At 38.2% G+C, this 15,887-nt stretch overlaps 1 long non-coding RNA gene across 1 annotated transcript in view; it reads left to right on the top strand.

Moving 5' to 3' along the window:
- LOC127021344 (uncharacterized) overlaps nt 1–15,887 on the top strand; it is a 335,345-nt gene that overhangs the window by 144,850 nt on the left and 174,608 nt on the right. The window lies entirely within an intron of this gene.

Here is a 15,887-nt window from a genome sequence, read left to right as displayed (position 1 = left end):
ACCAGCTTTCAAGGGAACTGAAGCCAACTTCTGGCCTATACACACAACTGTGATTTTCTACAGGAAACCAGATGGTATGGGGGACTTGCTGCTGTGATCCTGAGTTGGTTCCGTATGGTTATAGTTGCACATGTGTGTTTGAAGGAGTATTTGGGATGCTCTTGGTGCTGAGGCATACAGAGCCATGGCTTGAATCCTTCCGGGCTGCAAAGGCAGCTGTACCTCGTGTCTCGTTTTGGCAGTGGGTTGTGCTGTTCAAAAGGAGGAAAGGGGATGTGCATTCTTGACAGCCTCCATATTTTTAACAAAATACGGTGGCTGCTATATTTGGCAGGGAGCTGAATCTTGCAGTTGGGTACTGCGTAACCTGATGGAGGGCTAGGGGGGATAGACTGAGGAGATACCACGGTTGAACAGATTTTTTTTGTTGTTGTTGCAAGAAAGGTGTCAAATTAATCATGTCTGTTTTGTACCTCTGTTTCCCATCCTTTCTGTGTGAAAGGTGAAACAGAAGCTCCTCGCAGAGGAAGCCTTTTATTAGGTGTTTGTGCTGCATCCAGTCTTAACAGTGTTCCCATCTGCAGCCGCAATTGCTATACCAATAATAACATATGGTAGATAGGTTTCAGGCTTGAGCATTAATAATGGCAATCTTATAACTTTATGTTTATACATCATTACGGTGTCAGTCATTTATATTTGCTTTTAAAGATAAGCATTTTCCTTAAAAATAAGACATTTTAAAGAAGAATTTTGAAGTTAACAGTCTCTGAATCTCCCTTCAGGATGAAAGGTAAGGGAGTGCATTTTATCATTAAATTATGATCTAATAAGAAGAATAAAGGATTCTTAAGAAAAAAGTGTTATTAACAACATTGTCTTTTTGATCTATGGAAAGATTAGTGTCCTCTAGTGGAGGTAATACCCTCCTCTTCTTCTCTTATAAACCTTTGTTCTCTTCTGATGCATATTAAGCACCAGATGAAAAATTCTGTTTGTCTGTGGTCTAACAATGAAATACCTTGTAGGAAATGAAAAGGTCAAGCTTTCCCTGTCAGTGATTTATTATAAACAGTGCCTCCTTCTTTTATTTCCTGATACTTTGCATTTGGATTAGTGATGATACATCACCAGCTGCTAGATAAAATATGAAGTTGGGAAACTATGGTCAAACATTTCTGCTGAGGAATGACCCTGTAATCAGCTCCCAGCACACACAGGTCTCACTTGATTTATCAACCCAAACCTGGGATTCTAGAGAGGGATGAATTAGTTTAAAGATATCTAAGGGATAATAGCTAAAGCCAAAAGCGCTGTAGGAAAACCGTTTGTCACTGGCCTGCCCTGCCCTCCTTAATTGCAGAAAAATTGAGAGTGGATACGTTAGGCAGCTGATATAAATCATTGGTCAAGTAACCAGCGATGTATCAAGTGGGGGAGTTGCAGGCCTTTTTCTTTTGCTCTTTGCAGGCAGGACACTTGCAGTTTTGACACCAAGAGGCTGTTGGGCCAATGTGGTTTAAGGCACATCTGTCTCCGTGCTGACTTCACCTTGGCCTTCTGTATGACTTCATGCATTTTTGTTGTTCATTCCAGTTTCCGATGTGCTGTTTTAAATGTCGCTCTCTGTAGTTTTGCGTTTGGGGACCATTTGTCCTAGTTTTTTTAGCTGAGCCTGTAAGAAAAAAGGAATGTGCAATTGCCCAACACATGTTGTAAATACTCCCTTACTGCAGAACATATTTGAAAGTTTAGCGCTCGTGGAAGCGGTATTACGAAAGGAATTAAATATCTGCACCCCACATTCATATTCTTCTCATTCGCCAGTTGTTTAACTACATTTACCTCCCCAATAAATGCACATGCTTAACTTTACCAACTTTGCACACAGTTTAGGTAGAGCTTAATGATATTTGTTTTCTAACATCATGTGCATGGTCTATGAAGTTAAGCACGTGCATGTACACAAATTCACGTGATTGTGGAACCTTCTGCTATGAGCATCTTGCCTTCCAGTGCACATCAGGGAACAATTAGAAACTAATTCAGTCCATGTAATCTGTACATTTGAAAAAAGCTATGAGAGAATAATAACAGATTTTTCTTTCTGTCAGTCTGACTGTAGTTATGAGATTTTTTCAGAGATATGGTCCGAAGCATGCATAATGGTACATCCCCTATGCCAATATTTATTCTTTTTCCATGTGGCTGTGCTTGTGCCTCCTTTTCCTGTATAATGTAACTTTGCTAAAAATTAATTTTGCAGCCTAAGTAAAAATCCAATTGATTGCTTCTCTGTTTGCTTATTTGTCGCTTGGATAACATCATAGTGAGCATGGTGCAAAATCTGTTGTAATCCTGTAAACAAATCGGTGTACTGCAAATTCCTGCAAACGAGCAGGTAGGAGAGCGCACAGAATCAGAGAAGAGCGTAGGATGGAGGGGACCTCTGGAGGTCACAGCCCCTTCTTCTGGACCTGGTTAACACTTAGCATATATTTTATATGCCCTTGGCTAGAAACTGTAAAAAATATTAAGGGAGTCAGGTGCTTGATTTCTACCCACTTCTAATGAGACTTAGACACTTAACTGCCTTATATTGCTGTTGTTTTTTCTGGTTTTAAATTTCATCATTGCACTGAAAAATTGGATGTGCTTAAGGACATTGCTGATTATGGATCAAAATGTCTTTAGAATTGGGCTTTAGTGAATAAAACATTAAAAATATTACTTGCTCAATGTAAGTGCAATTTTTCAAGGCTAAGTTATGTTAACAGAATTTATAATTAAATTGTGTTGTAATTCTTTTAAGCTAATGCATGAAAATGACCTCAAAATCAGATCAAATCTAGTTAAGAAGGTGATTATCTAAGTCCCTAAATGTCTTTCATGCAGAAGCTGTAAAAGAAAGAATAAGACTTCATCCAATCTAGAGAACACGAGCATCATAATTTTAACCACAAAGAAAATCAATTTAAGAAAAAAGAGAGGAAAAACCAACAACAAACATTTGTCCATGTTAAGTGACTTTTGCCCACCATTATTAGCATATGTTTTATAGTGTATTGAGTACTTACTTCCCTGCATGAAGGTGAAGCACTACTGCAAATTGCTACACCAGGAGGAGACTCTTTTAAGATTGAATCACAGGGGCACTGTGAAATTTTTGGTTGAAAATGCTTGTCAGCGTGCTGTAAAGGATAATGGAATTTGATTTCACAAAGCATATTTCATACTCAAGGTGTCCCAAGCCACTCTACAGATGACTGAGTTAAACGCTGGAGAAGCAGTGACTGTGTAGGTAAATGTGGCGCCTATTATGTACTCGGCGATAGCTTACACACAGCTGTGGACAATGGAAACAGGTTTTCTCTTTTATTATTGAGGGTCACCCAGGTTAGCCCCTGTTCTTTTTGAAAAGCACTCTGGGATTTCTAATTTCCACCTGGATGATCACCAGAGACAGACAGAAAGGGCCACAGTTTAATGCTTCACCGAAAGGATGGATGAATGATTGTTGGATGATTAATGGCTGGCCTGTGCTGAAAGATGACAGCCTGTTATAATGGAGATAGCTAACATGTAATTTTCTGCATGCTGCAGTTTCATGGCCTCAGCATTCCCACATAGTGGGCATTTCATGTGGGTAAAAGACGCAACGATGAAGACAGTTTTTGGTTAGAGTTTGTCCCCTTCTCGCCAGAGAGCAATGCGTGTGGTAAAACACACTCCGCTCTGCTTGTGCTGGTTTTGTGCTACAGACTGCTGCTAAAGAGGTGCGTCACAGAGGCTGGCAAATGCATTGGCTTAAAAGCACAGCACAGCATCAACAAGAAATATTTCAGAGGGGACAGAGGTATCTTTTATCACACATCCAAATTTTTGCTCACTGGCTATGTGACGTTTAGAACATTATTTATCAAAACCAGGCATGAGGTTTGCTGACAGACTGATGCAGCTGGCTCTGCAAGCCAGTGAGTTGTGGAGCCGCACAGGGAGCGCGGACACCCAGTCACCACCTTCTGTGGGGCCGATGCTCTGTCACCCTATTGCATCCCTGAGCAAGGCCCTGAGGTTTTGATAATTAGATCAATTGTTACTATTACTGGTTGATTGATTACTACAGAATGGTTATTATGAAAAAAACAACCAACAACCAAACTTAACAAATGGTTTGCTTGATTTGAATATATTCTTTTTTCTACTTGAAAATGTTCTTTCCATTTGGTTGATCTAGAGCATGTTCATAGTCAAATTCTACTATGCATGTGTTTACAGAAATGCAATCTCAGTTCTACCTGAAACTATTTTTTAGAACCAAAGTCATAATTTCACATATGTGCATATTACTGCAAGAAGTGTTCTGTGAGTTGGGGCAGAGAAATAATTTCTGGTGCTTTTGTGACTGGTCACTGTGCCATTTTTACAATCATTAACACTAGACCTGGGTGCTGTTGCATCACCCAGCAAGTCTAATTTGAACTGGGTTTGGCATGATCACGTTTCTGTTGAATTAGTCAAAGCACATTACACAGGCTTTGTCCTAGCTTTATGCTTTTATGGTGACTATAGAAGGACACGCTGTACTTTATCTGGCATAAACTCTGAGTGGTACAGACAGATGATACCTGATCCAGTATGCACTTTGCTAGTACAAAATTATCGCGTCAAAAAATTTTCATCAAATCCAAACTGGCAGAGTGAGGTTATACCAGACCAGCACTTTATATCATGTGGCTGTAGCAATTTTTAGCTGGTACTGGAAGTCTTAAAGGCTGCTTTACTGTATTGATTAATCATAGTTTTAGAAACCATTTCTCAATTTTGAAACATTCTGATTAGAAATCCTTATTGGGAACCTAATATTTGTTAGAGAACTGAGTTGCTTATCTATATTATTTTTTATGGAAACTGTGTTTTCCTTCTATTTTTCATACAATTTCAAAGTTGCTGAAAAACATAGGGGTGTGTGCTTGTTTCTCAATAAGAAGCCAAGATGTTAAAAAAAATAAAATTAAAATAATTTTGGTCAATATTCTGTGGAAAAAATACTTAGTTTTTCCAGTAAAGTTCACTTTTTTAGTATTAAGTAGCTCAATTCCAGAAAGTTTTAAATATCTTTTAATAAATCTGATTATCTGTTTAATGAAAGGAACTTGCAACTGCTTACAGGTATTCTCTGAGCAAAACAAATATGCAAATCTGATAATTTGATGTTATTTGTTACCCTAAGTAAAAGGTTCATTGCCATATGTGCAAGTATAAAATATAGAAACCTGAGGGCCAGATTATCAGGAGGTGTACTGAAGACATGATAATAAAACTATGTTGACATATACTGTTTACAATTGGTTGACTATTGGAAAGTTCGTGTTGAAAATAGCATCAAACAGTTTTTATATGTACCTACATCTATTTATAATCTGCCAAGCTTAGAAAATCCATTTGTCTATCTTTCTCTTATCTAAGGAGGGGTTTTTGATGATAGAAGATTTATGTGAATTTTATTTGTTTTTTAATTAAAAATAGTGGATTGTTCAGTTGTATTGATTATTGCTATTTTCAGGTGTTAAAATAAGAGCACAGCGGAATTGATCCTGCTGTCTTAGATCATTCAAAGTTTAGTGACTTTTGGGAAGTGGAAATAAAGGAGAACTCAGCTTATAAGGCTTGATCCGTATTGTCACATATATACGCAGAGCCATAGGTAATAAAAATACTGAAGCGCTGTTATGAGGCAGAGACTGAGCAAAATTTAAGTCGCTTCATGTGGGTGTTTTTAACTTAGTGTGAAGAAGTGAAGCATTCATCATTTGTAAAAAGGCTAGATCTCAGTATTGATGGATTGTGTTTTATTAGTGTTCCTTGGTATTTTGCAGTAGTTTACTTAATAGATAAGGACCAAAATAGGGTTGGTTTTTTTTTTGCAAATTGTGCTATTAACTTGAACAAAACATTTATGATTTAAGAGAATTTTCTGACTTTTTCTTCTTTTGTATCCTCTAAGTATCTTTATTGACTAATAGAATCTGACATGTATTTTCATTTAATTGAAAGGATTGTGAAGTGCTTTATATACTTAATGATGTACTTTCAAATTGCTACCCTGTAATGAAGTCTCTCAGGTTGTCCATTCAGAAAAACGGAAGCTTGGGACAAGAAACAAAGGCTACCACGGGCATTAAGACTGCAGCAATAATGTAGGTCAGTAGAATGGAAATTTGTAATCTGACTGAAGCTCCAGGATTAATATCCCAAATGTTCCTAGAGCACTGGAAAGCATATCAGATCTTTAACATAGCGGCATACTGCCACCTAACATCACATAAAGCGTAAGTTCAGTTGATCTTCGCCACTGATCCAGTCAGGAATTTTTCCCATATTTTAGACTGTCCATCCAAACTACTTAAACGTATTTGGTGGGGATCATGGGTCAGAGTTGCTTTTACAAGGGCTGGAACCAAGCAAACTGTTTGGCTAGAGGCAATCCTTCTGGGAGCAAATGAGCTCTGAAGTTGATTAAATTGTCTCAAAATGAGTCTTAGATCATCTCACGGCAAAGACCTGCAAGACTTGCTTCCCTCCCTTGTTACAAACACCGAAGTGCCCAGCAAGGACAGGCGTTTCATCTGGGCTGCAGCCGAAGAGGTCCCTGCCTCCCTGTGGTTACTCTGCCATAAATCTAGTAGCAGACTTACTGGTGCGTTCATTTCCTACAACATTTCAGTCCCGAGGACATTTGCTTATTTAAGTAATTCAGAAGACAGGTCTTTGGTGAGAAACCTCATCCTGATGGAAAAGGAATAGGGTCTGTTTATGAGAGCAGCTTACCCAGCTGAGTATGAGGGAGGAGGATAGCAGTCTTCAGAATTATAACCTAAAGAAGACTTAAGGGGCATCAAAAGGGATGAGTGGAAGAAGTCACGTGCTGTAGCTTTACATAAGTAGAAATGTCTCTTTGGGGCTTCTTGCGCTATATCTAAGGTAAGGGGAATGTTTGGGCCCAAGTGGACATCACACAAGTAAAGCCCCTAAAGAGATATGCTCAGAAAGTGACGGCTATGCAGGTACCAACACCTCTTCCTTCACACATTTAGAGGTTGTTTGACAATCTCCCATCTGCGTATTAACATGTCTTGACCCTGTTTACTTGTAAGATCTGACAGGATCACAGAACTAATGCGACAGGCTGCAATACATTTAAGATAGAAATAGATTCACATTTCTACTTCAGTGCTCAGGTCAATGGAGTCACTTCAGAATTACATTTATGTTGCTGAGAGAAGAATTTGGCCAATTGCCCACTCTGTCCAGCACATTAAATTTAAAAATAATTTAGCTAGCAGTTGTGAATACCCATTTCCTGCCAATAACCTTAGAATACCCCATTGCCAGGAGATATTTCTGACCTCACTTTGTGAGTCTCACCTCGTAGCGGTACTAGCTAGTAAGCCTTTCCAGAGCTTCATTGTTAGTACTCGACGTACCAGCTTTACTGATGGCAGATTTAGTCATACGCATGATGGAGAGAAGAAAAATAAGCCCTCAATGTACTTATTTTGAGCCCAAAATAAGCTCTCAAATGTACACTGTTTATAAAAAGTGAGTTTGCATTAATGGAAGATTCTCAAGCTCTTGCATTTTTGGTTGATTTTTTAAAAGTAGGTTTTAAATATGTTGTTCAAAACTTAAAAGGAAGTTGAAAAATAGCATCTAATTGAATTAAGAGATTAGTGTCCTGTGTACAGTACTCAACATATTAATTTGAAGACATGACGATTAAAGAGCAAACAAGCAAGCAAAGCCCCAAGTCCTTACTCCAATTTTCATTGTTGATCATAGGTTTGTTCTTGAGTTCAGTGGTAGGAACTTTGGGTAAGACCTTACCCCGAACAGTATCAGGTAACAAAGACTTTGCCTTCTGGGTCAATGGCAAAACTCCATGCTAAAGTACTTCAGAATTAGAGCTGGTCCATAGTGAAGCTCTGTGTGAGGCTGACTGGAAGTCTTTGATGAGGAATAATTTTTAAATAGAGTAAACTGTTGTTCTCATGTTTGTTTTAATGAAAAAGATTAGGAAAACAATTTTCTTTTAAAAATTTAACTCTCATGTTTATGCAATAGTAGGACTTTGTTTTTAAAACCAGGCAATATGATTGAATTATTTATGTAGCAGCTTTCATGTTGTTTTTTTCTATGGATTTATTAGCGTGTCAGTTTGTGTGCTGGAAGCCAGATTCTTCTGTGTATAGTGCAGTGCTCAACAGAACCCCTGCTTGGACTCTCAAATCAGCACTTAAGGTGCAACCCTCCGTAGGATTCATACCATTTCCTCCGCAAACCGACCAGATTTATAATCTGAGTTTCCTTTTTCAGCCTGGTGCGTTCAGTAGAGGTAATTTCTTCTTTAGGGATCCAATATGGTGTTCTTCATATAGCATAGGCAAGAGTTGAGTTCGTACATCCAAAATGTCCTCTGGCATCTTCAAGCAATCTATTAGACTTCTCCGTATTCTTCTGTACTTGGGGGTTTCAGGTTTGGGATATGACAGCACTTCTACATGCAGAGCGAACTGTTAACATGTCATTTGTTCAAGGCAAACTGTCTGCGACAGTGTAGTCTAGCTAAACAAGAGATTATGCTATCAGTCTGTGTAAGTATGTCTGAAGTCCCTTGGCTGTGCAAAATACAAGGGTCTTCCTCTAACAGACAAAATGCGCTCTTTACTGCAGAAAGAAAATATGCATATTGTGGAGAGAGCTAAAATGTGATCCAATAGTATTTTTATGGGCGCTATGACCTAGGAAAGCTTTGACCAAAAATGGAATCAGTCCCCAGTGTGTTTGACATTTCTTCAATGGGTAAATTGCCCTAATCTGGTTTTATGTTTTTCCTCTAAATTTTTCTTTGCCACTTCTTGAGTTATCTGATAGTATATGGCCTTTATCAACTTTCTTTTCCTCATGTTACATCTGTTTAACCCTTGACAATCACAACTCCTGTGGCATGGCTGTCCCAGAATGCTTGCTACAATTTTCTTATTTATTAAAGCGACCAGCAAGCATGTTAATACATCATTTTACCCATGAAACCTGCCACTTAATAAAAATACAGTGAAGTCAATCTCTGTCTTAGACTTTGGTTTTAGGTCTGACAGCTCTGCAAATATATAAACAAAAGGCTGTGACCTTCAAGGTAAACACCTATCCAGTTACTGTCACTACGACTAGTTCAATGTCTAAAGCCAGGAAGAAAAATGTTGGTGGTTTGTTGTTTTGTTTTTTTTTTTTTTTAATTCCCACAATTTGTTCACTAAGCTGCTTCAGTGATACAAAAAAATCTTTTTGGATATTAAACTAGTTGTCAAGCAGCTGAAACACCGAAATGTAAGCAAGGTATCAAACTGTTGAGAAACAATGGCACTGTTAGATGTTATTAGTTTGGAAATTTGTCAGCCCATGCCAATAAGTCAAATGTCTTCCTTAATCACTCACCACATACAGTTACGGTGGTAGGAAATATTCTTTGACCATCTTTTTGAACTACTTTTGTCCATTCTACTTATTAGACAGAATGGAATCCGTGGATTAGTTACTCTTCTTGTCCTTTCTGAGATTGACAATGTGGATAGAATAAAAATTTTGTTTAGGAAAGCAGGCAGTGTCTGTGGTACACAACCCTTCACTTGATGAAAGAAAAATAGCTGGACTGTGATGACCAGAAGGTCTGCCTGGGACTGGATTTCAGAGATTTGTTGATTTGCTAACAGGACGTATAATCTTTCACATTATCAACTTGGTTTCACCCACTCAGATCTATTTGCTGATAAATTCTGGATGAATGACTTGCTTATATCAGTCAGGGTAATTTTTTAAAGGTTTACAAAGTTTTAATTTAAATATCCTTATGTATCAGTACTGCATTACACAACATACATTTTGCCACACTACTGATCTGCCCGTTTGTATTCTTAATTATACATTTTCCAGGACTACATTTTTCTGTAAATTGTTCATGCCACATTAAAATGGCTGTGAATTACATATACTTCATTCTGTACAGAGAATATACTACATTCCTCTTTCAGATGCAGCATGAATTCTTTTAATTTGCAATTTCCCATGTGGTTCAGTGGGAACTAAATCTTTAAAACCAAAATCAAATATACTGTGTTAAATTTGGGTTCATAAATTCAGTAGCAATATGTTTACGCTCTACTAGTAAACAGTTCCTGCCACCTCAGGTAATAATGTATTTTAAATTTTGTTACAAATATAAATATTTCATACACATATTTTAAACGTCTTCATCTTAGTATTAATGATTTTTAAGCTCATTATTTAAAAGAAAATCCAAAACAAAGAGGCATTATAAATTGACTTAGAATTATCATGGCTTTTATGTTTAATGGTGAGATTCTGTACATTACAAAATTTCAGTCACTTGTCTAAGGAAACTATGTTCCTTTGAAGTCTGCTTTCCTGAAGTCAAGGATTATATATTGCTTGTTGCTTGAGAATTTCAAACCTAAGCATCAGGTGATTCAACTATTATAAAGATTAGATAAAGAACTGCTTATCACCCACATTTCTTCTGGCACCAATTTTACTTCCCACAGGGCATCTTACTAGGTGTTAGCCAGACCACTTTCTTTTCTCCCTAAAATAACTGAAGATTGGACCTCTCCTGTGATGAGCACAGGCAGATTATGTATTATACATTCAAGCTCATGGTTGACCTTTGGAGATGCATAAATGAAAAAAGCAGCTCTTTGAATTGCACTTTCCAGTCCCTTGGGATTCAAAATTGGGATGCCGTTTAATACATGCTTATTTAGTGGCTATGATTTGTTAGGCCCTTTCTAAACATCGAAAAAGAGAGAATCCTTCCCAGAGGATCTTACAAGCTGTGAGAAGAAAAAGGAGGTAGGCAGATGTTAAGGACCAGGGAAAAACAATGGAGACAGTCATATATGATTTTCTTTCCCTCTTCAAAACAGCAGTGGTCTCATGACCAAATTACTGAATGTGTACCCATTAGTGTGCGCATATGATAACTTCAAGTGTTTCCTGCTATGTCTTGTACTCTCTCGTTCTGAAAGATTCTAGATCTTCGCAAAATTTTGTAGGGCTTCTCTCTCTCTATAACATGTAACCATTTTGTAAATATTGCAATAGGAAATGTCACTAGTGTGTTACGTGCCCTGTTTCTTAAATCATGAAGATGTTTGTGAGAGCTAACCTAGTAGGCACTGTGTGGCTGGATGTAGCAGTGCCATATGGCAGGTCTGCATTGATGTCCTGCTCGTGTTCCTAGGGCTGCAGGGCACCCAGTCCTTCCTGACGTGAGGAGAGCTGCCCAGGGTTTGGTACTTTGGTAAGAATAAATACTGTAGGTGGAATTCAGGTATATCATCAGAGAGGCTCAGAACAGCACGGGCTGAAGTGGTTAGAAAAGGGTAACTAAAGAAAATTCAAGTGGAGGAAATACTACTGAATTTGTTCCTATATACAAAGCACCCATTTAGCCTGCTGTGTTGTGTAACATTGCTAAATAATCCTCCTCGCTGTCCCGAGCAAGTGTTCTTGGGGACTTGTGGTCTAATCACTGGATTTGCTCATCCTGGAAACACAGTGGGATGCTGTCTGACCTTTATTTCCCAATGACATAGCACAAATATTTATTTAAATGCTATTTTTATGCTGAAAATAGGATAGCTTGTTACGGTGGAACATGTAAAGTTAGCATTGCTCACATGTTGCCTTCATAATGCGGATACGTTAAGCAAACAGGGTTGGAGACACTGGTGATGATGAACAGTCACGTAAGTGTCTGCCGCACCTCTGTGAGTAAAGTGGGCTCTAATTTTTTTTTGTCTCATACAGTAACATTCTCAGTGGATCATCTTACTGAAGTGCAAAGGTTAGAAACCCAGTGAAACCATTTGACTTTTTCTAAAGGTACATTACAGAGCCTCCTAAGCTATAATAATAGGAATCCGAAAACATGGGAGGGTGACCAATTATACTTAAATCTGGTCAGTGTTTTGTTTTATGTGGTTGTACTCTGGCTATTTTTTGACTTGTTTGGATCATACTGGCTAAGTGTTCCTGTCCAGTAATACTCATTTTACCCCAACCAGCTATTTAAACCAAGTATATGCTGTTTTTGCTATTGAATAGAAGGACAAGCACTTCCATTATGGTTACTTGTTTTGTGGATTTTGGTACCCACCCATTTATTTCGGTTTGTCCTAATCTATATTTATCTATGGATGACAAGATGAACTTGAAAAAAGAACATGTTTAAAGTTGCATACCAGCTCCCAGGATATAAATCATATTGGGCTTTCAGCTCTTTCAAGCTTTCATAAACAGTGCTTGCTGAAAGACTGAATCATATTTTTCTGTGACTTTAGTTCATGTCAAACATTTAATTTTTAACAACAGTGGTCAGTTTCCTGATGTGAACACATGACACTGGCCCCAGAGACTTCAGCTTTCTTTAGCTGTCATCATAACAATTTTTCTTTTTAAAGATACGCTCACAGCAAAATTAGAACTGGGTTAAAGGCCTTGAAAGTAGTTCAGACCACAGTGGTCCTAAAGCAATGGTCTACTTGCAATGAGAGTGGAAACTGTGGACTGAGCCCTGCTCAGCTTGCTTAAATAAACTAACACATTAGAGTTAGTCAATGGCATACCACTTTGGGCCATGGTAAAGGCAAATGTTGACCTCTCTTACGCTGTTTAAAGGACTAGATTGTCACCTATTTGTATTAAAACTTACTGTAGAGACATAACACGAGCTGGTGAAGAGCACGCTGTGGGATCCAGTGCCTCACGGGGAAGCTGAAGTGGTGCAAGGATTTCATTGTGGAGTCCTCCTCCTGCTTCTTCCCTTAGGAAAAAAAGCTCTAACTCAAACAGGAGTTATTTCAGGCAGGACTTGCGGTCTCTGTTGCACAAGGAGGTCAACTAGTTTATTACAGTGGTTCCTTCTAGCCCTATATTTAAATATACAAAAGGGAACACAGAAACACATTAAGCATGTTTGATTCCCAGATCTCTCCATTACTTCTAGGGCCCCCTCGCAAATTGCCGTTTGCTCCTTGGTTTTATGATTTTCTCAGAATCTCTTTTAAAACTCTCTCCTCACATTTTCCAATTAATTTCTGCACAGCTAGGAGGGAAATCATATTTTTCCCCTTCACATGCCAAAGGCCTATTTGCAAATTGCCTCCCCTCCAGGGAGAAGGGGACCATGCCATAGTGATAAGGCACCCTTCTTATTCCCCACCTCTTCTTTCTTCAATGCAGCTTCAAAAATGAAAGTAAAAAAAATAGAAGTGGGTGGTAGACATTGATTTTGGGGGATTTAGTAGTTAAACTCATTGGGTTTTTTCCATCTGAGTCACAAAGATGGCCAATAATAGACTTCACTGAGAGCTTAATAGAAAATCTGTTGAAATTGATCAAAAGATGCCCAATGGCTCTAATATGTATCACACCTCAAATGAGTGCCAAATAGGAGCAGCTCACTTACCTTCAAAAAAAAAAAACCCAAACAAACAAAAAAACAAACCAAACAAAAAAATCACGCTAGCTGGATATCATTATAAACTTCTTAACTTTTTGTACTTCCAATATCATTGGATTCACTGTGATTGTTTAGGATTTGGGTTTTTTGGAGAAGAAATAAATCTTATAAATGTATATAAACAGCAGTAATTTTTTGTAGCGTGTCTGACTGGAGACTTTAGAAAATATCATTGTTTCTCCCTGTGAGTGAAGAAACTCGAGCATAATCTTGCATTATTATATTTTTGTGATTATTTCCTTTGCAAGCTGGAAAAATGAAGCCCCGGATCATATGTGCATTTACATAATGCAGATTTCTCTAATCTTACACTTCTCACTCATAATTCAGACTTCTCAGTCTGATTTCATGCTAATTTAGACTTCCAACTTTCTATATTTTGTCAACATTGAAAACATTACTGTAAGTGACACGGAGCCAGATTTACCCTCTTGCAATTCCAAAGTGACTTCAGTAAATCACTGGATTTGTTTTGGTGTCTATGCGGGAACAGAGTTTAACTTGTAATATACAGTTTTCAGTTTTAGAGCTACCATAATAGTAACTAATCTACCTCCTCAAGAGGAGGTAGATTTATTTTGAGCGAGTAAAAGGACACCAGTACAGAGAAGAGCTTTTGGCCAGTATATAAATAGATCTAGCTTGACAGTGTAACAATAGCTCTGACTTTGCTTTTGCAAAGGAAAACCAATAAGGGAGGGAGAAGACTGGGTTTCTCCAATGTACTGATTTAGTGATCAAACATTTATATAAAGATATCTCACTTTATTTTGAAGTTATGTCCTCATACCGTTTTTTTGGTCTCTTTAGAACATTTTATTCAACAGTTTTGTACTTGCTGCCTTTTCTTTTCATCTAAGGATTCCTCCAAATGCTGTGAGGTACACTGAAGAGTTCAGCAGTTCCCTTCACCATCATTACATTAGCAGATTTCATTCTCAAAACAATTACTTGGCAGCATGTGGCAACAGAGTCATATCTGAAACCTTTTGTCGCTGAGTGGGCTTGTCAGAGGCAGTCACTTCTGATCTTGACTTCTACACTGTATTTGGCATTTGAAAGTGTTAGTGTTGCGTTGGTTTTGGTCTTTTTTCTTTTTTTTCCTTTTTTTTCTTTTCTAACTGTGCAGCCAAAGATTTGATAGTGGTATTTTGAAGTTTTTGAAGTGTTATTTTTCAGCACAGTAAATTAATAATAATTCCCCACCCAGACATTTAAACTGTTAGTCTATTATTTTTATTCTTTATTTCTATTTGAGAGGAAGAAAAAAAAAAAAAACAACTTAGAAAATTGTCCTAGCCACTTTTCTAGTGAATACTAGAAAAACTGAACTTTGTGCTACTGTCCAACATGAGACTTATTTTTTTCTTGTGACTATTTGATGAAGCTAATCTTCCTAAAAGCAATACCTTGGTGATTTGGCACACCTCCTCTTGTTCATTAATATATGATATTTCTCCACCTCCCAGGAGATCGGTGAGAACAGGGACCCTACATTTCCCACAGATTTAATTTGCTTCCAATGTTTGAGACACTGTTTTGCCTTTGTTTGTTCTCTGAGTCTTTGTAAGGCTCTGAGCGCTGTATTGCGACCCTGCTAGTGCAGGTAAGGGGGAACTGGGTAGTTTTATGAACTAAGCAATGGCATGTGCACCTGATGGGTGCAGGCAGTACTTAAGTCCAAGCCCTGATGGCTCAGGAACAGGACTGCCATGGAGCAAGCAATCACATATAAATGTGGGCTGCAAGCAGGCAAGCTAGTGAGCAACTGAGATTTCCGTTGGAAATCTGTTGGTTAGGTGGGAGTCCTTCACCATTTTTTCGAAATTAATATACATACCCTCAGAAAGCTTTAGTAGTGATAAATTGGCATTTTCTCCCAGAAACATGTTTCACGGGAGAATTTCTGAGCAACTATCATGATTTATAAAGCTCTCAAACCAGGCTACCCAGGAGACCACCTGTGAGTTTATGCCGCAACTGAGATGAATGGAAACACCTGACCTGCTTAGCTGTTGTTACTCGATCTCTCCCCTGCACCGCTGTTCCCCTGTCCCAGACTGCTGACATCCGTCAGCCTTCTGAGCACGTTATGCATTTGAATGAATGCTGGTGGAAGCTAGCATGCAGTCTGAGAAGTATGGGATTCGAACTGTAGTGGTGTTCTGGGTGGAGATCAAGCAAAATGTGGGAGAACAGGCCAAGGAATTGTAGTTTCGGACTACTTCTGTGCAAGTCAGGTGACATTGTTTTTTTCAGTGTGAATCAAGGCTGTTGAGAAGGTTTT

The sequence above is a fragment of the Gymnogyps californianus genome, chromosome 12 (assembly GCF_018139145.2).
Source record: "Gymnogyps californianus isolate 813 chromosome 12, ASM1813914v2, whole genome shotgun sequence".
NCBI lineage: Eukaryota > Metazoa > Chordata > Aves > Accipitriformes > Cathartidae > Gymnogyps > Gymnogyps californianus.
The sequence above is the reverse complement of the archived record's forward strand: the minus strand, read 5'-3'. Positions and strand labels throughout refer to the sequence as shown.